Source organism: Mastigoproctus giganteus, chromosome 11 (genome assembly GCF_048544385.1).
Source record: "Mastigoproctus giganteus isolate SK-2022 chromosome 11, ASM4854438v1, whole genome shotgun sequence".
In the NCBI taxonomy this organism is placed as follows: domain Eukaryota; kingdom Metazoa; phylum Arthropoda; class Arachnida; order Uropygi; family Thelyphonidae; genus Mastigoproctus; species Mastigoproctus giganteus.
In genome coordinates, this window is record NC_143585.1 from 33117558 (window position 1) to 33137207 (window position 19650).

Here is a 19650-nt window from a genome sequence, read left to right on the forward strand (position 1 = left end):
TTTTATGGTTACATAAAAATTATGTATTGGCAATTAATCAATTAAATTTATAAATCCTTTTAATTTTTATTGTTAATTAAATTGTATTTAACGGAAATCACGCCCCAGCTAGAGCAACAAAGCTACCTGCGCAAAACAAGACGAAGGCAATTCGTACCCTGCAATGCTATGTGATTCCGATTCGTCTTTGTGCCCCCTACACCTCCTCCAAGTTTGTCGCACTGGTAGTGAATCACCCTGTATATATAAACTGGTGTTCAAATAAAGTGCATCACTTAGGAATTTCACATATCTAACCCTTTTTCAAGATGGTACGTTACATTAATGACTAGCATCACAAATAGAAATATAAAGAAAGATATTTATTAAGGGCAAAATAAGTGATATTTGACAGGTGCTCTCAAAATGAGCATTTGCAACCTTAACACAAGAGTTTTGGTAAACACGACAATTATGGATGATATGTTATCAGAAGCCACCAATTTGCTCCAGTTTATCATTTTAAATGGGAAACAAAATGAAAAGTTCACCAAGTGCAATCTAATATTTAGTTAAACCGCCTCTGGTCCTGATGACAGCAGCACATCGTCGAGGCATGGATAAGATGAATTTCTGAAGATAATCAATTGATAGTTCATGGTTCCAAACCTGAATTAAGACTTCCTGAAGTTCACGAAAGTCCGTGGTTTCTTTCTGGCAAACTGCAGATTCCACAAGATGCCACCAGTTCTCTATAGGATTCAGGTCCGGGCTGTTTCTGGCCAGCTAAGTGTTGTAATGGATCATTCTTCCAACCATTTTTTCATCTGTAAAAAATGTAACATTACTGTCCCACCTCTAATGCAGAAATGAAGTTAACACACTACAGAAGTAGCTACTTAACACTTTTCACCCGATGACAAGGAGCAGTCATCCTGAAAGATGCAGTTACTTAGTACGTTGAAATGGTCACTAATGGTTGCCAACAATTTGCCTTCCAATATAGACAGGTATCAGAAATGCACCGCCCCCCCCCATATCATTTGGCTGGTGGAAAATTTCACTGTAGACACCATACAGCCTGGATGGTATTCTTCACCACATCTACGGAGAAACATTTGTTCCCCATCAGAGCCATGCAGGTTGAATTTCTTCTCATCCGAGAAAAACTGACTTCCACTGCTCGGGAATCCATTTGACATGCTCCTTACACCAAATTAATCGATGTAAAAAACGGGCCTTTTTTCATTTTTTGTGTGAGGAGAAGCTTCTTCTTGGGACGACTGGTTACAAGTCCATTTTTGAAGAGACGTCGGCTGACTGTTACTGCACTTGCTATCGCTCCTGCATGTTCTTCCCATTCTCTTTTCAGCTCAGACGAAGAAGCTTTACGGTTTTCAAGGCATAAGCGCTTCAAAACACTGTCCAGTTTTGGCGTAGACACTACTAGTTTCTGCCCGGTTCCTTTCTTTCCTATCAGCAGAACCAATATTCTTGACTTAACACATTAACTCAAGAATGTTAACAGGAGAGACTGCTTCTACAGGAATGGGATAAACTTAAATCGAAAGGGTGCAAGAATATTTGCTGAAGAGGCAGAGTTAGGTGGGTCGGAAAACTGCTAGGTTGGGGAGGATACACGTACCGATAGTCCAAACCGGTTAAAGCTATCTGATCGGTTCCTACCTGTGCAAATGCTGCAAGACATACAGTCCTTGGACAGCGACCTCTACAAATTCACAGTCGACAAGGAATATAGGCAGAAAGTAATCGGTCGACTTCCTTCCCAGGACCGCGTCAGAGAACCTTAGAACCCGCTGCCCGAGACCTATTCATCACTACCTTGAATCCGTCATCCCAGTGTTCAAACCTTTCAGGAGTCATGCTTTTTTTTTTTTTTTTTTTTGTGTTTATTGTTGTGTGATTTCTTTTGTGTAAACCCCTGGCTTGTAGCCGTGAAGGGAGTTGTATACAGCAATGTGCTTTCTGTATATAATAAAGAGTTTTTATTATTATTATTAACAGTAGCCGCTGGCAGAGGTGAAAATAATTCTTGCACTGCTTCTATTGGAATGAGCAGCAGCCTGCTCATTCCAACAAAGTGCAGGGGATTCAGGGAGTCATTGCAGAACAAGAAAATACATGGGCTGTGTTAGGGTAGCTAAGAATAGGAATAGGTGCATGTATACTTGTGTGTACACCAATGTTAGAGTTTAGTAAATAAATTTGATGAATTTTAGGTGTTGGTTAAAACATCAAAGGCAGATATTGTTAGGATATCAGAGGCGTGGTGACACACAGAATTGGAATGTGCACAGAAAGGATAGGAAGGGAGGAGGGGTTATGCTATTAGTTAAGAAACATAAAAAATCTAAGGAAGTGTAGCAAGTTGACATGGGTGACCACTGTAGGATTGAGTGAGCTTGGTTTGATTTAAGTACAAGATTTAGGGGAGTGTGTTATACGCCTGACTCTGATGAGTATAATAAACAACTCTACAGAGAACTAGAGTGGGCCAGTTTGTTTGTTTTTAGGAGCATTAGCAACTAAGGCCATATTGCTCCGGGATATGCGGTGGTCATTCTCTGAACTTTCCGTATTTAGTGGTGATGGGCTCGAACCCGGTCTAATCAAGAAGCTTATGCTACGCACTGCTGCTCCTTCCAACCTCGCAACGGAGGCGCCTGAGTGGGCCAGTAAATCAGAGTTTCTATAATGTGGGATTTTCATTTCCCAGATATCGACTGTAATTTCTGTGTTGGTCACTCACACACTAGAAGGGCTTTGGTGGATTTATTGGATGATTATCTACAGCAGCAGCATGTTCGGGAGGCAACTAGAGGGAGTAATACTTTTGATCGGATTATCAGTAGTGATTCTTCATGCATTAAGAATCTACAAATAAAGGAACCAGCAGGGGGCAGTGTGCTGAAGTTGGATTTACTCAGAGGCAACTACCACCAGGGTAAAGGGAAGGGTTTTTGCTTTCATTAAGATGATTATGGTGGTCTGAGCAGTATTTAAATTCTATACAGTGGGACTTTGGTTTGGATTGGATTTTATTGGCACATTAGCAACTAAGGCTATAATGCGCCAAGACCAGGTAATATATAAAAATTCTATTATACAGTGGGACCAACTGATAATGCTACCAACAGCAAATTCAAATGGGAAGCATTCAAAGAATTAATCTTGGAAGCTACTAGGCTTTTCATAACTAAGAAATATTGTTCACGATTTAAGTATCACATGTCAGATATACTACTTAGACATGTGGTAGAGAAGAAAAATGTATGGGATACATATAAATTAACAGGTGACATGCAGGCCTATGATAGATATAACCTGGTCTATAACCAAGTCACAAAGGAGGTTAGGCAGAAAAAGGTCGATTACGATAAATCTTTGGCAAAGGATGAAAAGAGATCTTTACTTATGTAATCTCTAGACGGAAGGGGATGAACCAGATTGGTCCACTTGATATGGATGATCCTGCTCAGGTAGCTAACAAACTGAATGAATATTTTGCATCTACATTTACGCATGAGTAGTTATTCAGGGAGAGGTGGTGTATTAAGCTCTGGCAGTAAGCTGGATAATCTTGTAATAACAGATTAAACTGTAGGAGAAATTGTTGAAGATAAACATAAGAAAGGCAACTGGAATCTATCGTTATATTGAAGGAGGCAGCAAACAAACCCGTAGCCTTAATTATGAGAGCTTCCTTGGACTGAGGGGGGGGGGTACCCATGGACTGGAGATGTCCAAATGTGACCCCAATTCACAAAGGAGGATCAAAGGGCGACACAAGTAATTACAGACCTGTTAGTTTAACTTCTGTTCCAGGGAAATTAATGAAGGCACTGGTTAAAGATGCATTGTAGGATCTAGACAAGACCAGTTATAGCTCGAGCAATGCATGGGTTTGTTAAGGTGAAGTCTTGTCTGACCAAATTGATTGGATACTATGATGTCACAAAGGAGCTGGATGCAAAAAATAATTTTGATATCATATATTTCTATCTGAGAAATGCTTTTGATACTGTTGCACAAATTGGAGCAGTGTGGCATTGGATTCAAATTGCTATGGATAAAGGGATGGTTGAGTGGTAATCAATGGACACTGCTCTTCCTGGACTGTCATTAGTTAGTCCCCAGGGTTCAATTGTTGTTTTCTGTATTTATTAATGATATTGATGATGGTATATCAGACTTAATGTTCAAGTTTGCTGACGATACGAAGGTCGGCAAGGTTGTTAATGACAATGAGAGTAGGCTGCTTCAACAGGATGTAGAAAAGTTATTCAGTTGGTAACTGAAGTTTAACATTGACAAACATAAAATACTGCATATAGAAAGCAGGAACTCCTGAGCAACGTATCAACTGTGTGGTAGTACACCGACAGTGGTAGATAGTGAGGACCTGGGGGAAATGGTGCAGGCAGATATGAAGTTTTAAGTAGTTTATGGTGTCTTGTCAATGATATACAGGAATAAGGTGATTATCTCCTTGTATAAGGCGATGGTCAGACACCTTCAGTACTGTATACAGGTCTGGAGGTCTCATTTTAAGAAGGATGTAGAACTGTTGGAACGAGTACAGAGAAGGGCAACAAGATTAGTGAATGGAACAAAGGGATGCTCTTACAAAGAAAGGCCTAAGTTTTGCAAATTACCGTATCTGGAGACTAGATACCTGCGAGGTGATCTGATCGAAGTGTATAAGGCTTTGAATGGTTTCAGCATGCTCAATGCTGATGGGATTCTTCTTCTTGCTGAGAATAATCGCCTGAGAGCATAAATTCAAATTGAGGAAAGACAGTCGTACGATAGATGTGCGGAAGTTTGCCTTTAGCCACCAGGTGTTGATTGCTGGAACAAACTTCCGTCTGTCATTGTAGAAGTTGATAGCTTAAATAGAATCAAGGCAGAACTAAACAAATATTTGGATCAAGTGGATGGGTGAAATGAGAAGGGTGTTTTTTTTTTTTTTATTTTTCCCCGGCTGATGCTATATAAGCTTTCTTTCTTCCCTCATGTGCCTTGCTAATTCTAACCCACTGTACTGCCAGATAAGATTTAAAGTACACCTAGAAGTATTACTTTAAATCTTATCTGAAGTTACCATAAAGTACACCATAGAGCTTTATGGTAACTGAAAGTTTCTAGGTCCCTGGGCTTGGCCTAAAACTAAGGAACTAATGAAAACGTCTATTTATGTCTTTCCAGTTGTTGTGAATGACAAGGGTGGGTGAAGTGACTGGCAGGTGAGGGCCGTGCAAGACTTCACCCCACTGTGGCAGTCTCAACATTGGCTCGCCGATTACATCTTTGCTGGGACAACTCCAGCTTTGAAAATTGTTAATACTTCTCGTCACAAAATTTATAAATTACCTTTATATTATTACCTATTTAGCAACCTTTTTTTCATCAAAAGGACAATTACTTAGTACAAAGAAGCGTGCTATCAAAGTGCAATAAAAAATTGGTTTTTTAATTTTAACACAATGCGAATGATAGATTTCAATTGGAAGTTTTTCTTTCATGAGCATCGAATAACGCATAGTTAATGTGATTTTTAGCTCCATTAGCATCAGAAATAGAGTGGGGGGGGGGACACAAAAATTACATTTTCCTGTCTGGTGCCGCCATTTTTAATTTTACAAATATTTAAAATGACCGTATTTCTTCTATTCTAAGACGCCATCGATTGTAAGATGCACCATAATTTCAGTAAAAAAGCTTTAATTCTAAGATAAAAATAAAACACTTAAATCTAATAAATATTTTTATTCTAATAGCATTCAATTTACTAACAATAGTACTGGTATTTTTTAGTAGGTACGTCATCATTATCTATATCTGCATCTGAATCAATATCAGTCTATTCACATTCGGGGTCAGATTATTCTGAGCCGTCATCTTCATTATTACATAATATATCACTTTCTGAGCCATCGAGTGTGTTAGTGATGGAAATTTTTTTTAAATGAGTGCTTTACTATTCTTTCTGGGATCAGCTTCCAAGCTGTTGATACCCATTCTGCCAATTTTCATGTTGGCGCTTTCTTAATATATCCGGAAGGTGTCAGTGGACGGTTGTGTGATATGCCAGGATTCAATTCCTTTCTCAAGTAATCCTTAAATGGTGTTGACCAAAACGTCGAGCGGCTGCAGCTGGCTAGTCATGCCACCAGGAATCACAACGAAGTCACGTTTTTGCAAGATTTTATTTTTGATATGTTCGGACAAATGTCCACGAAATGCATCAAGTACTAGCATGCTAGGGGGGGGGGGGCGTTACGAAGACTTCCAGGACGGCTGTCCCACACATTTAGCCAGTCTTCCATAAGCTCTGCCGACATCCATTTTTTTGTGCATACACATATTTGTGAAAATTTCATTCTTCGGTATGGTTTTTCTATTTAAAATTAAATATGGTGGCAACATTCGACCATCAGTGGTGATGCACAGCATCAGTGAGACGCTGCTTTTCATAGCCTGTGCTTATAATCTTGATTTCTTTAGCACTGTTGACTGAGTAATTTCGAGGCATGTCGAAGAAGACTGGGGTTTCATCAGCATTTCCAATTTGATTAAACTCATAGTTTTTTTTTTTTTTTTTCCTTAATTTCATCACCTGTTGCTGAAAGTCATCAGCTTCTGTTGAAAGTCTGCAGGAATTTTTTGACAGATAGATGTTCGGTACCTTAATGATAATCCACTGCGACACATGAGTCTGTCACACCAGCTGCAACTGCCTTTAAAAATTATTTTCTCTATTCTGAGGGACGGCAATTTCTCCGGCTTTCAATTGCATGGCTTGTCGAGTGATGGGTAATCCTTTTGCATGCATCTCCATTACAAAACATATCACAGCTTCGACTTGTGGAAATCTTCCTCTTAGGCCCTGTAAAGCACTTGGTTGTTGCTTTGCCCGAAAATATGGAATTGCTACCATTTCTCCAATGACGAATATTTACTTCATTATGTCAAAATTTTGACCTGCAGCTCTATTTCCATGTTCTTTTGCATACACAACTTTTCGTTTCAATGCAGCTTCGTAGTGCAATCTTTTTGACATTTTAATGTGCAATAAGGGATCAAAATTAATGAAATAACGGTGGCTTCACACTTTGAAAGCACGTGAAATCACTCACGCCACTTTATTCTCCAATGGAATTGGAGAATGTGATAACGGTCAAACTTGGAGACGGGGTTTCCACATAAAAATGTGTGGTACTGTGCAAAGCATGGGAAAATTAAAAAAAAAAAAAAAAAAAACCGGATTGTAAGACACACTCCGTTTTTAGAGACATTTATATGGGGAAAAAAGTACATCTTAGAATCGAAGAAATACAGTATATTTTAAAGCTACTCGTTGAGCTCTTTTTAACAGTGTATAATAAGCTATAGGTTGTCAACAAAAAATTTTTGTCCCCCCATTTCTCAGACAAATTTCTGTCAATGATCAATATGGCCTTATGTTGGCCCACATGATGTACAAACCCGTGCAAAATTTCAACTCAATAGGTTAAGATGTTCCAGAGATAATGCTGTGACAGACGGACGGACAGATAGACAACTGAGTGACATTATGAGGTCCTTCATTAGACTATGGACCCTAAAAAAAAGGAATAAAATATTTTATTACCAAATTAAAGATATGGGTAATCATTGTTAATCAATGAGAAAACAAGTATATTTAACAATAATTAGCAATACCTTTATGTGCAATGCTTGAATTTTAGTGTTTAGTTGGTTATTAGCAATATCTTTCATTAGAATGCTTTATAAAAGCAGATAACATTATTTTCAGTATAGACTGATGGAAGTTTATTAACTTGTCTATAATACTTGTAATCTAAGTGGATCAGAAATTAGTTGGTCATGTGTGCAAACTCAGTTGCTGAATTTCATATTTAAAAATTAACTCACTAAATTCTTTTTAATGTCATACACACTTGATTACTGGTTGAAACATTTTGGATATGTGATTTATCTTTGTCAATGCAAAACTTCAAGCCAGTACTGTGACATACATTCAAGAATTGCTTTCACAACATATGAGATTTTTCAAGATGTATTCGTCTTCAGAAGGAAAAAAATTTGTAGAGTAAAAGTGAATGTAAATAAGTTTTATTTTATGTTTTTTATACATAAATGAAAACATACATTACTTTTATTTATTTAAAGATCTTATGCATACAAAAAGTAACTGTAAATCGTTGAGAGAGGAGATCAAATATGTAAATATGGTTTTTAAAATTTTGTTAACATTTCATTAAATGAAAGCCCAGTAATAGAGGCCTGCTTCCCCATGGCAAGGGTAATAACCCCATTTTGAGGTTTGATTCAATGAGACCATAAGAAAATGTCTATTTTAAGTTTTATTTTGCAAAAGTTTTATAATGTGTTGTAAAGTTAAAAGTAATAGAAAGAAGTTTTAAGCATATAGGGTTATAGGCCAAGGTTAAGACAACAGCTAGTACTATGGCATCTGTAAAGTGAAATTAAATGTCACAGATTATAGCATATAAAATAGTGGGCATTAAAGAGTATTAATGACATATGGTGCAAGGAAGACTGCAGTTTTTGCTGCACTGGCCAAAAATTTAAAACTGACATGAATTAAGAAATAGTTTTATGAAACTTGGCTTTCCATTGAAATAATGTTCTTGCATATGTTATATGCACTTTATAATTTAAATTCAATAACCTGGGCAAATATATGCAAATTATTTTCCCAAAATTAGATGATTTTCTACTCCTTTCTTTTAGAATATTTTTAATATTCATTCCTTTAGCAGAACTGAAAGATGGTATATATCACACTCCCATGTTTAGTACTTTTTTGAATAGCCATGGTCTGATCACTGAAATTCAACAGGAAAATGTCCCCATCACTATTTTATATCCAAATCAAAAAACCTTAATCCTTGGAAAGTAAGCTAACTTCAGTTGAACATAATTTATACTGGGTATTAAACTTGCACACTATCTGTAGTAGAAATCAAATTCAGTGATAAGTGCTGATTAATTCATCAATGTTTCACATACAATGAATGTAATCTTAACACAGGATTGAAAATGCAACAAAACTTCATAAACAATGCAAAATTGTAAATTCATTCTCATCCTATCATGTCTACAAACAAATTAGCATACTATATGTTCATTAATAGACAGCCTATCTTTGTCTATTTAGTCATTACTTCTTACTGAAAATTATGATTTTTTTCTTAATTTTCTCACCACTTTTATAAAATCTACAGAATTTGTATTTTTGTATTGCAAACGTGTGTGTGTGTGCAAGCACGCACACATGCATGTGTATTTTTCTGACGAATTTATATTGCTATCAAATAAATTAAGAATTACACTTGGAAAATTGAAGATAAACTTTTATACTGTATCTGAATTTATTGTTCTTTCAGTTCTTCTGTAACATATGATTATCTTTAATTTCAAAGTTCAATCAAAAATGTCTTAGCATACAGGTATTAATGACTTGTTTATAGTAATTTATGAAAAACCAGAACTTTACCTACAATCCATATGTACACATTGTACAACATAAGTTTTAGTCATATGAAGAGATATTGTCATGATTGAATTTACACAAAAATAATTTCTGACTTACAGATTGTGCTTTTTTAAAACTATACGATAGTTCTAGAATCACATAAAACTAGTATTTACAGTATTCAGCAATAAATATGTTAGATTGTTTTAACATGCATAGCATAACAACATGAAATCACACTTTTATTTCAACGTGATAATCCCTTGCTCAGTTCTTTCACAATGGATTTCAGGAAACAGAAGAAGATAATATTCTCTATTTCACTAAACACACAATATCGAGATGTGCTCATTCAACTGCCCTTGAAAAAGTTTCTAAATGCCTATCTACAATGAATGAATTGCCTTTATAAAAAAAGAGGATGAATGAAGTTACTGGTAGGGAATCCCATTAAAGTAGTCTATATGGCTTTCCACTTTCCTTTTTAATGATTAGTGCAAAAAGGGATCTGAACAGATTACTATTATCCCTCTTTCTCCAATTAATCAATACATACATGGCATTTAGCAAACAAAAAAAAAAAATAGTTTAAAATTTATTACATTGCAATGCATATTTTCTTTATTAAATATCTTTGTTCATATTTCTGCTAAATAATAAAAATTCAATTAAAGAATGAAGTATTCAGATAGACTACACAATTCCATATTTAAATACTAAGAGAGAGAGAGAGAGAGAGAGAGAGAGAGAGAGAGAGAGAGAGAGAGTGCGTGTGTGTTACCGGTTTTATATGTTGCAAATCTTTCAGCTAATCAGTCGTGTATTTTAAAAGTGATTAACAAATGCTATATAGCCATCTCAGGCTGTAAACAACGTTAATATAAATTGTTAAGGCCAGAAATGATTTCTTGGGAGTAGTTTTATTCGATTACCCATAAAAGGTAAGTAGAAAACCATTAAACTTTAAATTCTTATTCATATTGAAAGATTAATAGAACGAAAAAGGTAAACATTTGATTCTGAAATGCTATGCTAAAATAAGAAATTCCTGAGTAACAGCTTTGATATATGATATACATTCACATACCAATAAATTGAGGACATCTGGAAAGTGCCATGAAGTAATCTGTAGGAAGAACTTTATTTTTTATTTGAAAAAGAGAGAAAATGCATTTTTTTAAAATAAATACTTTATCATCCTTAACTTCTCTTATAATGTTTTATTTCCTAACATGCTTACTTTGAGATGAATAATATGATGAATAATAATAATGATGATAAGAAGAGGAGAATATGAATAATAAATTTTCTGCTGACATAATTTACATATGAATGGTTAAAAACTTTATATTAAATTTTCATAAAAAAAGTGGAGAAAATGAATGCATAATTTAAATGAAATAGAGAAATAATTTAATGAAACTTCCCTAGTTGTTTTCATTAAATTGAAAGCATTTCTTAAAAAGTAGTACATGTAAGCCAACAAAGGAGGAACACACAAAAACCTTGGCTACAGAAACATATTGCCATTTGCACATCAGCAAATTTGTATTTCATTTGAATTAATAACAAATACAGAAAGATCTAATTCTGAAAACAGAAAGTGATATTAACATTTAAAACAATCTGTATATTTCAGTTACTCAAGAATTTATGAACTCATTTATTAAAACCATGATCATTTAGGTTTTAATTATGTGATACAATTATGAATGCTGCTACTGGTTTTAGTCAATTTTTAACATTTTTCCCCTCTTAAGCAGCTTCTTCATTCTGTTACAACCAATATAATTCTCAATTTTTTCTGCACCTGTCATTTAACTTTTTAAATGTGTTACTGTTTGATGCAATATTCTACCATACTAAGAATAAATTTAACATGAATTATACTAACATAATTATACCAGAGACTAAATTATGGGTTATTAAACCATTTCTATAAATGGTTTTCCTTATGATAAAAAGAATGGTATAAGCAGAATGTATTTAAATTTAAAACAAAATGGGTGTGCTTTTACAATAATTTTTCTATTTTACAAACAAAAATCATTTTACAGGAATGTTTGCATAGTTTTAAGTACAGTTATAAGAAATTTTATTAGACTGCTTTTATGTATGTTTCTGCGATTTCTCTGTACATGGAAGATCATTCATGATATAAATTTCATCATAGAATTATGATTGCTTGTAAATGTTCCCAGATATGATCTATTTTGTTCTGGTGCACAGAATTAATGACAGAGTAGTACAAAGTTTTGATAACAAACATTATTTAAAAATCAAATCAAATCAAATTCAAACCTAGATTCAGAGGAAATCAATTGGTGGGGTGGGGAAAATGCAGATATTTAATAATATAGAATGACTACTATATGCTCTAAATAATAACTGCTACTTTTAAATCTTTGCAAAGCACAACCCAGAGTATTTTAGCTGCATTTAATTATCTTGACAATATGTTCTGTACAATATACTCTGCGGGAGGCTTGTATATTTATCCTTTTAGTCACTTTATGCTAAAGTAACTATCACGGTTTATATTTGGACGGGATGGACTGCCTTTGAGCAGCCTGTCCAGGAATTCAGTCACAATAATACATGTACATCCTGAAATAAAAAGTAAAATTATCATTACAAAAAGCAAATTCATGTGCTCATTGACTCAATTATAAGCATAGCAGAATCTCAAAAATCAGGAACATATTTTGAATATTTCTACAAGACTAGTTTACAAGGGCAGAGGGAAAATTTGCTGGTCAAACTTAAAAAAAACACTACAGGTGCCAATTTATGCATTACGTTCTGTTAATAATTTCTTTCTGTTTTGCATATTTCTCAGACTGTATGTCATTATTATTATGTATTTGCAATGTATAAAATCATTCATCTTGTAAGACATTCAAAACTAATTCACTGTACGGTACTTAGTGGTGCAGCAGTGTGTATTTATTTTTTAAGGTGAATTGCTGAAATCATATTGCACCATTCATACCTCATATTAAAAAATATTGGACAATTATTACACCTATACTAGAGGCAGCATTCAAATACAGCAACCTTAATTCTTTGGGCAAATACATTTATTCACTGAAGAAATCTGGCAATATAGTTTGACATTTTGGCTTAATGCTAGTGACTAACATTCTGTGGAGATTACAGGGATCAGAGATACTGCATTATCTAATAAAAATAAAAAATTACTCCTGAATACTAAGGCTATATGCATAATCATCAAAAAATGTTGTTTCAAAAATTCTGAATGTGCTGTTTTGAGGATGCCAGATTTATGAGGTTATACTGGATTACAATTAATAGGATCTATTTCCATTGTAGAAAGAAATATAAACTTTTAAAAAGGCCGTTAAAATAAATATTAATGTAGAGCATCTATAATGTGTGGTCTGAAAGTCATTATGCAAGAATAATATGAGAAGCATCTATTTTTTTTTTTTATCATATGATGTGAGCAATACACGAAGGAACCAGTTTTTCCTGGTTTCCTTCGTGTATCATGGCCGTGAGGTCGGTCCAGCCAGACAGTACGACGCCATCGTAATATCCAAGCCCGAGGCGGGATTCAAACCAGCAGCCTCTGGGTTGCCAGGCAGGCACTTTACCCACCCAGCTAGCCCAGTTGGCAAAGCATCTATGGCTACTAACAACAGATTGGTTAACTTACACAGGGACAAAACAGTGGACACTGAGTAGACGCATCATAAAATTACACACTATCAATGTTTACCCACCAGTAGACACGTATAAGAGAATATTAATAAGTTTTAATTCTATCTTTCCCACTTCTGGTTGTTATAATTACTGATTGTAATATATTAAATTTGGAAAGTTTTTAAATGGGGCATTTCAAAACTGTGCAGAACAAATGTAAAAACATATTCTACAATTAAAAAAAAAAAAGTTCCTGTAAATTGGTCTCAAAAGTATTTATTACTGAGATAAAAAAAAAAAAAAAAAAAAAAAGAATAAACTGCAGCCATTATCAACCCACTGCAGGATGGAAGCCTCCTCAACAATTCATGTTGAGGGAAATGGACCATAATCTGCCATGCTGGTCCAGTGTGGGTTGGCAGATAGACCGTACTTAGCAGTCAGGAAGACTGCTACATTCCCAGTCTACTCAAGGAATATGTGGTTACTGCACTCCCACTCCTGACCACTCAGCCACAGAAGCCATTCACGAGATATCAAACATTAATCATAAATTACAAAACCATGTAATATGGTAAAAACATTTTTATGTTCAAATTTATGTCACAAAAATATGACTGTAAAATGGGCTTTAAACAGTACAAAGCATATATATATATATATATATATATATATCAACACCAAAATGAACAGTGTTGTTTCTACTCCATGTGAATCATATCAATTACCCAGTGGTGAGTAACCAGTGTGGTCAAGTACATACTAGCGGTGTTGATATGTTTGTTACTTAGTTGAGGGTTCCATGACAATTGACTTGCTGTTTATAGTATGGCATTTGTTTGACTGATATCAGAGGAGCCACTGCAAATCTCTTTATTTTTGCTTTGTGTTAACAGATATGATTATTTATTTGTGATCATGTTCTGTAATTGCTGTTCACAAATATGCCAAAAAATTTCAAACTCAACAAGCACCAAATAATAAATCATCTGCTGTTGTGGAGAGACTTAGAGAAAAAGGTGTGCCAAAAGCATTGAGTTGTTGTTGTTGCTTAGGCCATATTGTGCTGAAAATGGAAAAGTCAGAAATGATCATATAATTTTATTCATTTAAGTAAGCAGAATAACTCTGTGGGATTACCATCGTTGCCTATGATATGAGAGTTTCAAAGGTTTTAGATTGGAGGAAAGCTGAATGAGAGTTGCCAAGCATGTTTGTATAGGGTACATTCAACAACAATATGATTCATTGTGAGCAGACAGCTGCAGTGCATATGCATACACTGTGGAGGATCATTTCCTGTGAGGAAAAATAGGTGAATCAACTGACTATGACTGATTCGTGCTCTGGCTAAGATTACTTCCTTTCTGTTTGCATGGAAACTAGAGGTCCATAACTGTGGTGCTGGTTTTATTTGAAATAGCTTATTATCCATTTGAGCTTACCATATATATGTCCATCTTTACATATCCTTTGTATATTAGATCTGTAATCAACATATGGAATGCAAAAACATGAAGATGCTGGGTTGGATGGATGTTTTGCAGCAGTCTGCACATTCATTTCCTGGTATCCCAGTGTGGCCTGGGATCCATTATGAGTCAATGTTAAAGGGAGATTTTGATGAACTGTCTATTACAGATATGAACAGTCAGAGTGATGTCTGTTTCTACCAATGATCAGTGATATGAATTCCTTTTCAAGTCAGGAGAAAACTCAGCTGTCAGGATTCATTAAAAATTGAAGAAAGTATACCAACACGATACTACTAACATAAGCAGTCGGTAGATGGCTTCCATATTTTAAAGGATTCACTAATATTTGTGCCCAGTCAAGGGGGAGAATACCAAAATGACAGGATATAATCACATATGCTGTTTGTTTGTTTTTTTGGTTTTTACGAGCATTAGCAACTAAGGCCATATTGCTCCGGGATATGCAGTGGTCATTCCCTGACCTTTCTGCATCCTCCGTATTTGGTTATTTGTTATTTGTTATTTTTGGTTTTTAGGAGCATTAGCAACTAAGGCCATATTGCTCCGGGATATGTGGTGGTCATTCCTGACCTTTCCGCATCCTCCGTATTTGGTGGTGACGGGCTCGAACCCCGGTCTAATCAAGAAGCGTGTGCTATGCACTGCTGCTCCTTCCCACCTGGCTACGGAGGCGCCTCCCGTATTTGGTGGTGACGGGCTCGAACCCCAGTCTAATCAAGAAGCGTGTGCTACGCACTGCTGCTCCTTCCCACCTAGCTATGGAGGCGCCAATCACATATGCAATGAAGCACTAGGGTGTTCAAAGTGAGATTTATTAACCATTTTAGACATTAGATTACAGGAAGATATGCTAGCAATAGATATGCAATAACTTCAAAGATTTTTTAAAGGCCTAATAACAGGTGATGAGACCTGTATCTTATATAAAGATAAGCTACGAAATGGACATATCCATCTGGGATAAAACCTTGAATTGCTAGTTCATCACAAAAAATTATGGCCACAGTGTTTTGGAATAGAGAAGGCCCAATTTCGGTTGATTTTTTCAGAGAAAAGTCAGGCAATAAGGAAAGACATTTCTAAATAAGTGATAAACTTAAATAGGGATGCAGGTTTAAAGTGCATTATTGTGTTAGGGCAATCACAGGGAATGTTCTATTCTCTCTAAAGATTGATTAAGCTTGGTCTTATGCCCTAATTTAGAGACAAATACCATTATCCACAATTCTGTTCAAGTTGCTAATATCTTTTTAAATCACAGCATTACTCAATAGATAATGCATGCAATTAGATTCATAGCAGATTCACCAAAGGGTGACTCTCCTATGAATTTAAAAATCTGAGATACTGCCATGACAGCTTATTTGAAGCATATTGGTTTCTCATTAACTGGCAGATGGCCTCTATTACCAGAACTATGCCAAACGAGTGACAATTTATATTTTGTCTAAGAGAACAGCAAAGTGGTGTGTAGAAGAATGCTCCTATTTAAACATAACAACCATTAAATGGAAATTTCAAGAGTAACTGAGTTGCACTAATCCTATGCAATATTATTATAAGGAGTGTATACAGTTCTGCCTAAATGTTTAGAATCACAGTGTAAGACAAGTTTCCATTAATTTTTTTTGAAATTAGCTATGATTTTGTAAAGTTTAATATAAAAACACAACACACTACAAAGTATTTTAAGCTTTTTTTTATTTTTTTTTATTAAGCATTGAAAGATTTACAGCAAAACAAAGTGAAATGATTAAATATTGCAACTATACTGATTTTTCATTAAAATACCTTCCATGAGATTTTATCACTGCCTTACACTGATGTGGCATTCTGGTGATTAATTTTATAAGTATCTTGAGTAACATTTATTCCAAGTGATCTACAAGGTTCCCCATAAATTTTGTGAAGATGGGCAGATTTCAGACTTGACGGTCAGGGTGGTGATCCCATAAAAGCTCTAACAGGTTAAAGTTAGGCAATTGGGTTGGCCACACCAAAATTTGCAATATCCCCTCCTGTTGCTAGAAATTCCCTCACAGATTAGAGTAGTGCTTTGTCTTGTAATATAAAATTTCTTCCACAAAGCCAAAGTGCAGAGGACATTGCATTATGTTCAAGAATGTTTTTATAGCCTTCTTTTCTTAAAATTCCTTCAATAAAAAAATAATAAATAAATTAATTAAATAATTTTGACATCATATACTTGGATTTCAGGAAGGCTTTTTATAATGTTGCACATAAAAGACTGCTGAACAAACTGGAGCAATGTGGCATTAAGGGCAAGTTACTGCTATGAATAAAGGGATGGTTAAGTGGAAGAAGACAGAGTGGTTATCAGCGAGAACTGCTCTTCATGGACTAATGTTATTAGTGGAGCTCCCCAGGATTCAGTGCTGGGGCCGTTGTTGCTTTCAACATCTGTCAATAATATTGATGAAGGTATATCAGGGCTTAATGTCTAAGTTTGCAGATTGTTTGTTTGTTTGGGGATTTATTAGGTGCATTGGCATCTGTGGCCATAGTGAGCTAACCACGTTTGCAGGTGATACAAAGGTTTTTCAGGGTGGTTAACGACAGTCACCAGGATGAGCTACAGCAACAAGATCTAGGAAAATTGGGTCGATGAGCTGAGAAATGGCAGTTGAAATTTAACAATGACAAATACAAGGTACTGCACATGGGTAGCAGTAACTCAGTAACTTAATCAACTATCTAGAACCACACTCAGGGTAGTGGAAAATGAAAAAGACTTGGGGGTAATTTTTCAATCAGACATGAAATTCTCTGTACAGTGTAGACATGCTGCCAGTACAGCTCATGGTGTTTTGTCAGATGATATACAGATACTTTGCTAGCAGAGATAAGGAGGCGATTATCCCTTTGTGTAAGACCATGGTTAGGCCACATTTTGAGTGGGTGCCTCTTACCTAGAAAGGCTTAAATTCTGCAAACTGCAGTGGCTCGAGACCAGGCAGCTGCAGGGAGATCTGATTGGGGTGTTTAAAGCCTTGAATGGATTGATTAGGCTGAATTTTAATGGTATTCTTCCACTTGCTAACACTACACACATGAGGGGGAGGGGCATAAATTGAAGTTGAGAAGGGATGGTTGCAGGATAGATGTGGAGAAGTTTGCCTTCAGCCAGTGGGTAGTAGATTGTTGGAATAGGCTTCCATCTTTTGTTGTGGAAGTGGATGGGTTGAATAAATTCAAGGAAGAACCAGACAAATTCTTGCAGAATACGGATAGGTGTTTTTTTTTTTTTTTGTCTGATGCTATATAAGCTTGCTTTCTTGCATCATTTGCTATTGCTACTACTACAATTCTGATGATGTCACCCACTCCAGAAAAACAAGCAATTCCAGATCATGATGGAACCACCACTGTGCTTGACTGTAAGCACTAAACAATGTGGCATCATTTTTTTCTCAGTTGATCATCTCACAAACTCTACACTTGGATCCAAAAATTTCAAATTTGGATTCATTTGTCCATAGTACATTTTTCCACTCTTCAATTGTCCAATGTTGATGGCTCTTAGCACAAGCCAACCATTTCTTTTGATTTCTGACTTTAATAAGGGCTTTTGGACCACTACACAACCACAAAGTCCTGCTAGTTTTACAGTGGATGCAAACACAGGAGTTTTTCTGTTCCTAATGAACTCAGCTTGTATTTCAGGTGCAATAAATCATTGACTGCATTTAGAAATCAGAATTGTGGTCCTATCTTGTGCTTCTGTTGTTACATGGGGTATCCTAATTGTGATTTGTCCTTTAAACTCCTTGAATCATCAAACGATAGTTTATACTCCTTTAAATGAAATACCTAACATCGCAATGGAAGAATTAGAGGGTCGTGCGTTTACGAGTATACCAGATCCCATTACCTTTTGATGTCGCTACGTGGATGATGAGTTTGTAGTTATTCCCAGAGATTCAGGCGACAGACTCTTAGACCACCTTAACTCTCTATCACCCTTCATAAAATTCACAATTGAACTAGAGTCGGGTAATACCCTACCATACTTGGACACCCTAGTCTGAGGGCACATGCCTGAGAACAAGTCTATCGCAAGCCAATGTGTGCTGGCCAATTTACCAACTACCAATCAGCACACACACGCAGCCATCTTCTCAGCACTGCGCAGAACCTTGTTGACTCACGCCTGGACTCTAGTTCTGCAGATGAGAGATGCACTGAGATTGCTAGGGTCAAGACAGACCTTACGAGATGTGGCTATCCCACCAGTATCCTAAGTAGGTGTGACCACGTGGCAACTGGCAGGACCGTTCAAGGTAATGACTCTGTCGTGAGAGCCTTTATCCCATACTAAAACTTTTCACATCAGGTTTCTAGGGTCCTGAAATCTCATGGGATAAAGTGCATACAACTCCCAGGCAGGAAACTACAATCCCTCATCTCCAGAGTGAAAACACCGGTTCCCACCTTACTACAGAGTGGACTAATCTACCACATTTCTTGTTGTGACTGCACTAGCTGCTACGTCGGGGAAACTGGCAGAAGACTCGGCAAACATATTTCAGAACAAGAAAGAGCCATTTGCTTAGTGGACATAGAACACTCGACCATTGCTGAGCACTTATGGTCAACCCGACACGAAGTTGACCCACGCCGCAATGTCATGGTTGTTGATCGGTCTGCCATTACCAGCACTGTGCCTGGTTGGAGTCACTGCACATCACGTGCTCTAATACTTCTGTCAACAGAAACAGAGGATGTCACATTCATCCTATTATTGAAGCAACCATTTTCACGACTGACAAACGGTGGCAACGTTACCATACATCACAACCACAGACTTCAACTTCCAATAGTTAGTTGCTGCATCACGCAGTTCACTGTACATGACTGCCACGCACGTTCTTAAGTTCTACATTCCCAAAACTTTCAATCCAACGGTTAACTGATAGGCAACATAAAGCCCAAAAGCTTTTGTATTACTGGTTACTGCATGTA

At 36.1% G+C, this 19650-nt stretch overlaps 1 protein-coding gene across 1 annotated transcript in view; it reads right to left on the reverse strand.

Moving 5' to 3' along the window:
* Positions 1–11515: 11515 nt before the first annotated feature.
* The window catches only part of trbd (ubiquitin thioesterase trabid), a 203313-nt gene continuing 195178 nt past the window's right edge, over positions 11516–19650 (reverse strand). Inside the window, exon 11 of the mRNA XM_090385535.1 lies at positions 11516–12112. The gene's annotated coding sequence lies outside the window, so the exon portion shown is untranslated. The remainder of the gene's footprint in view (positions 12113–19650) is intronic.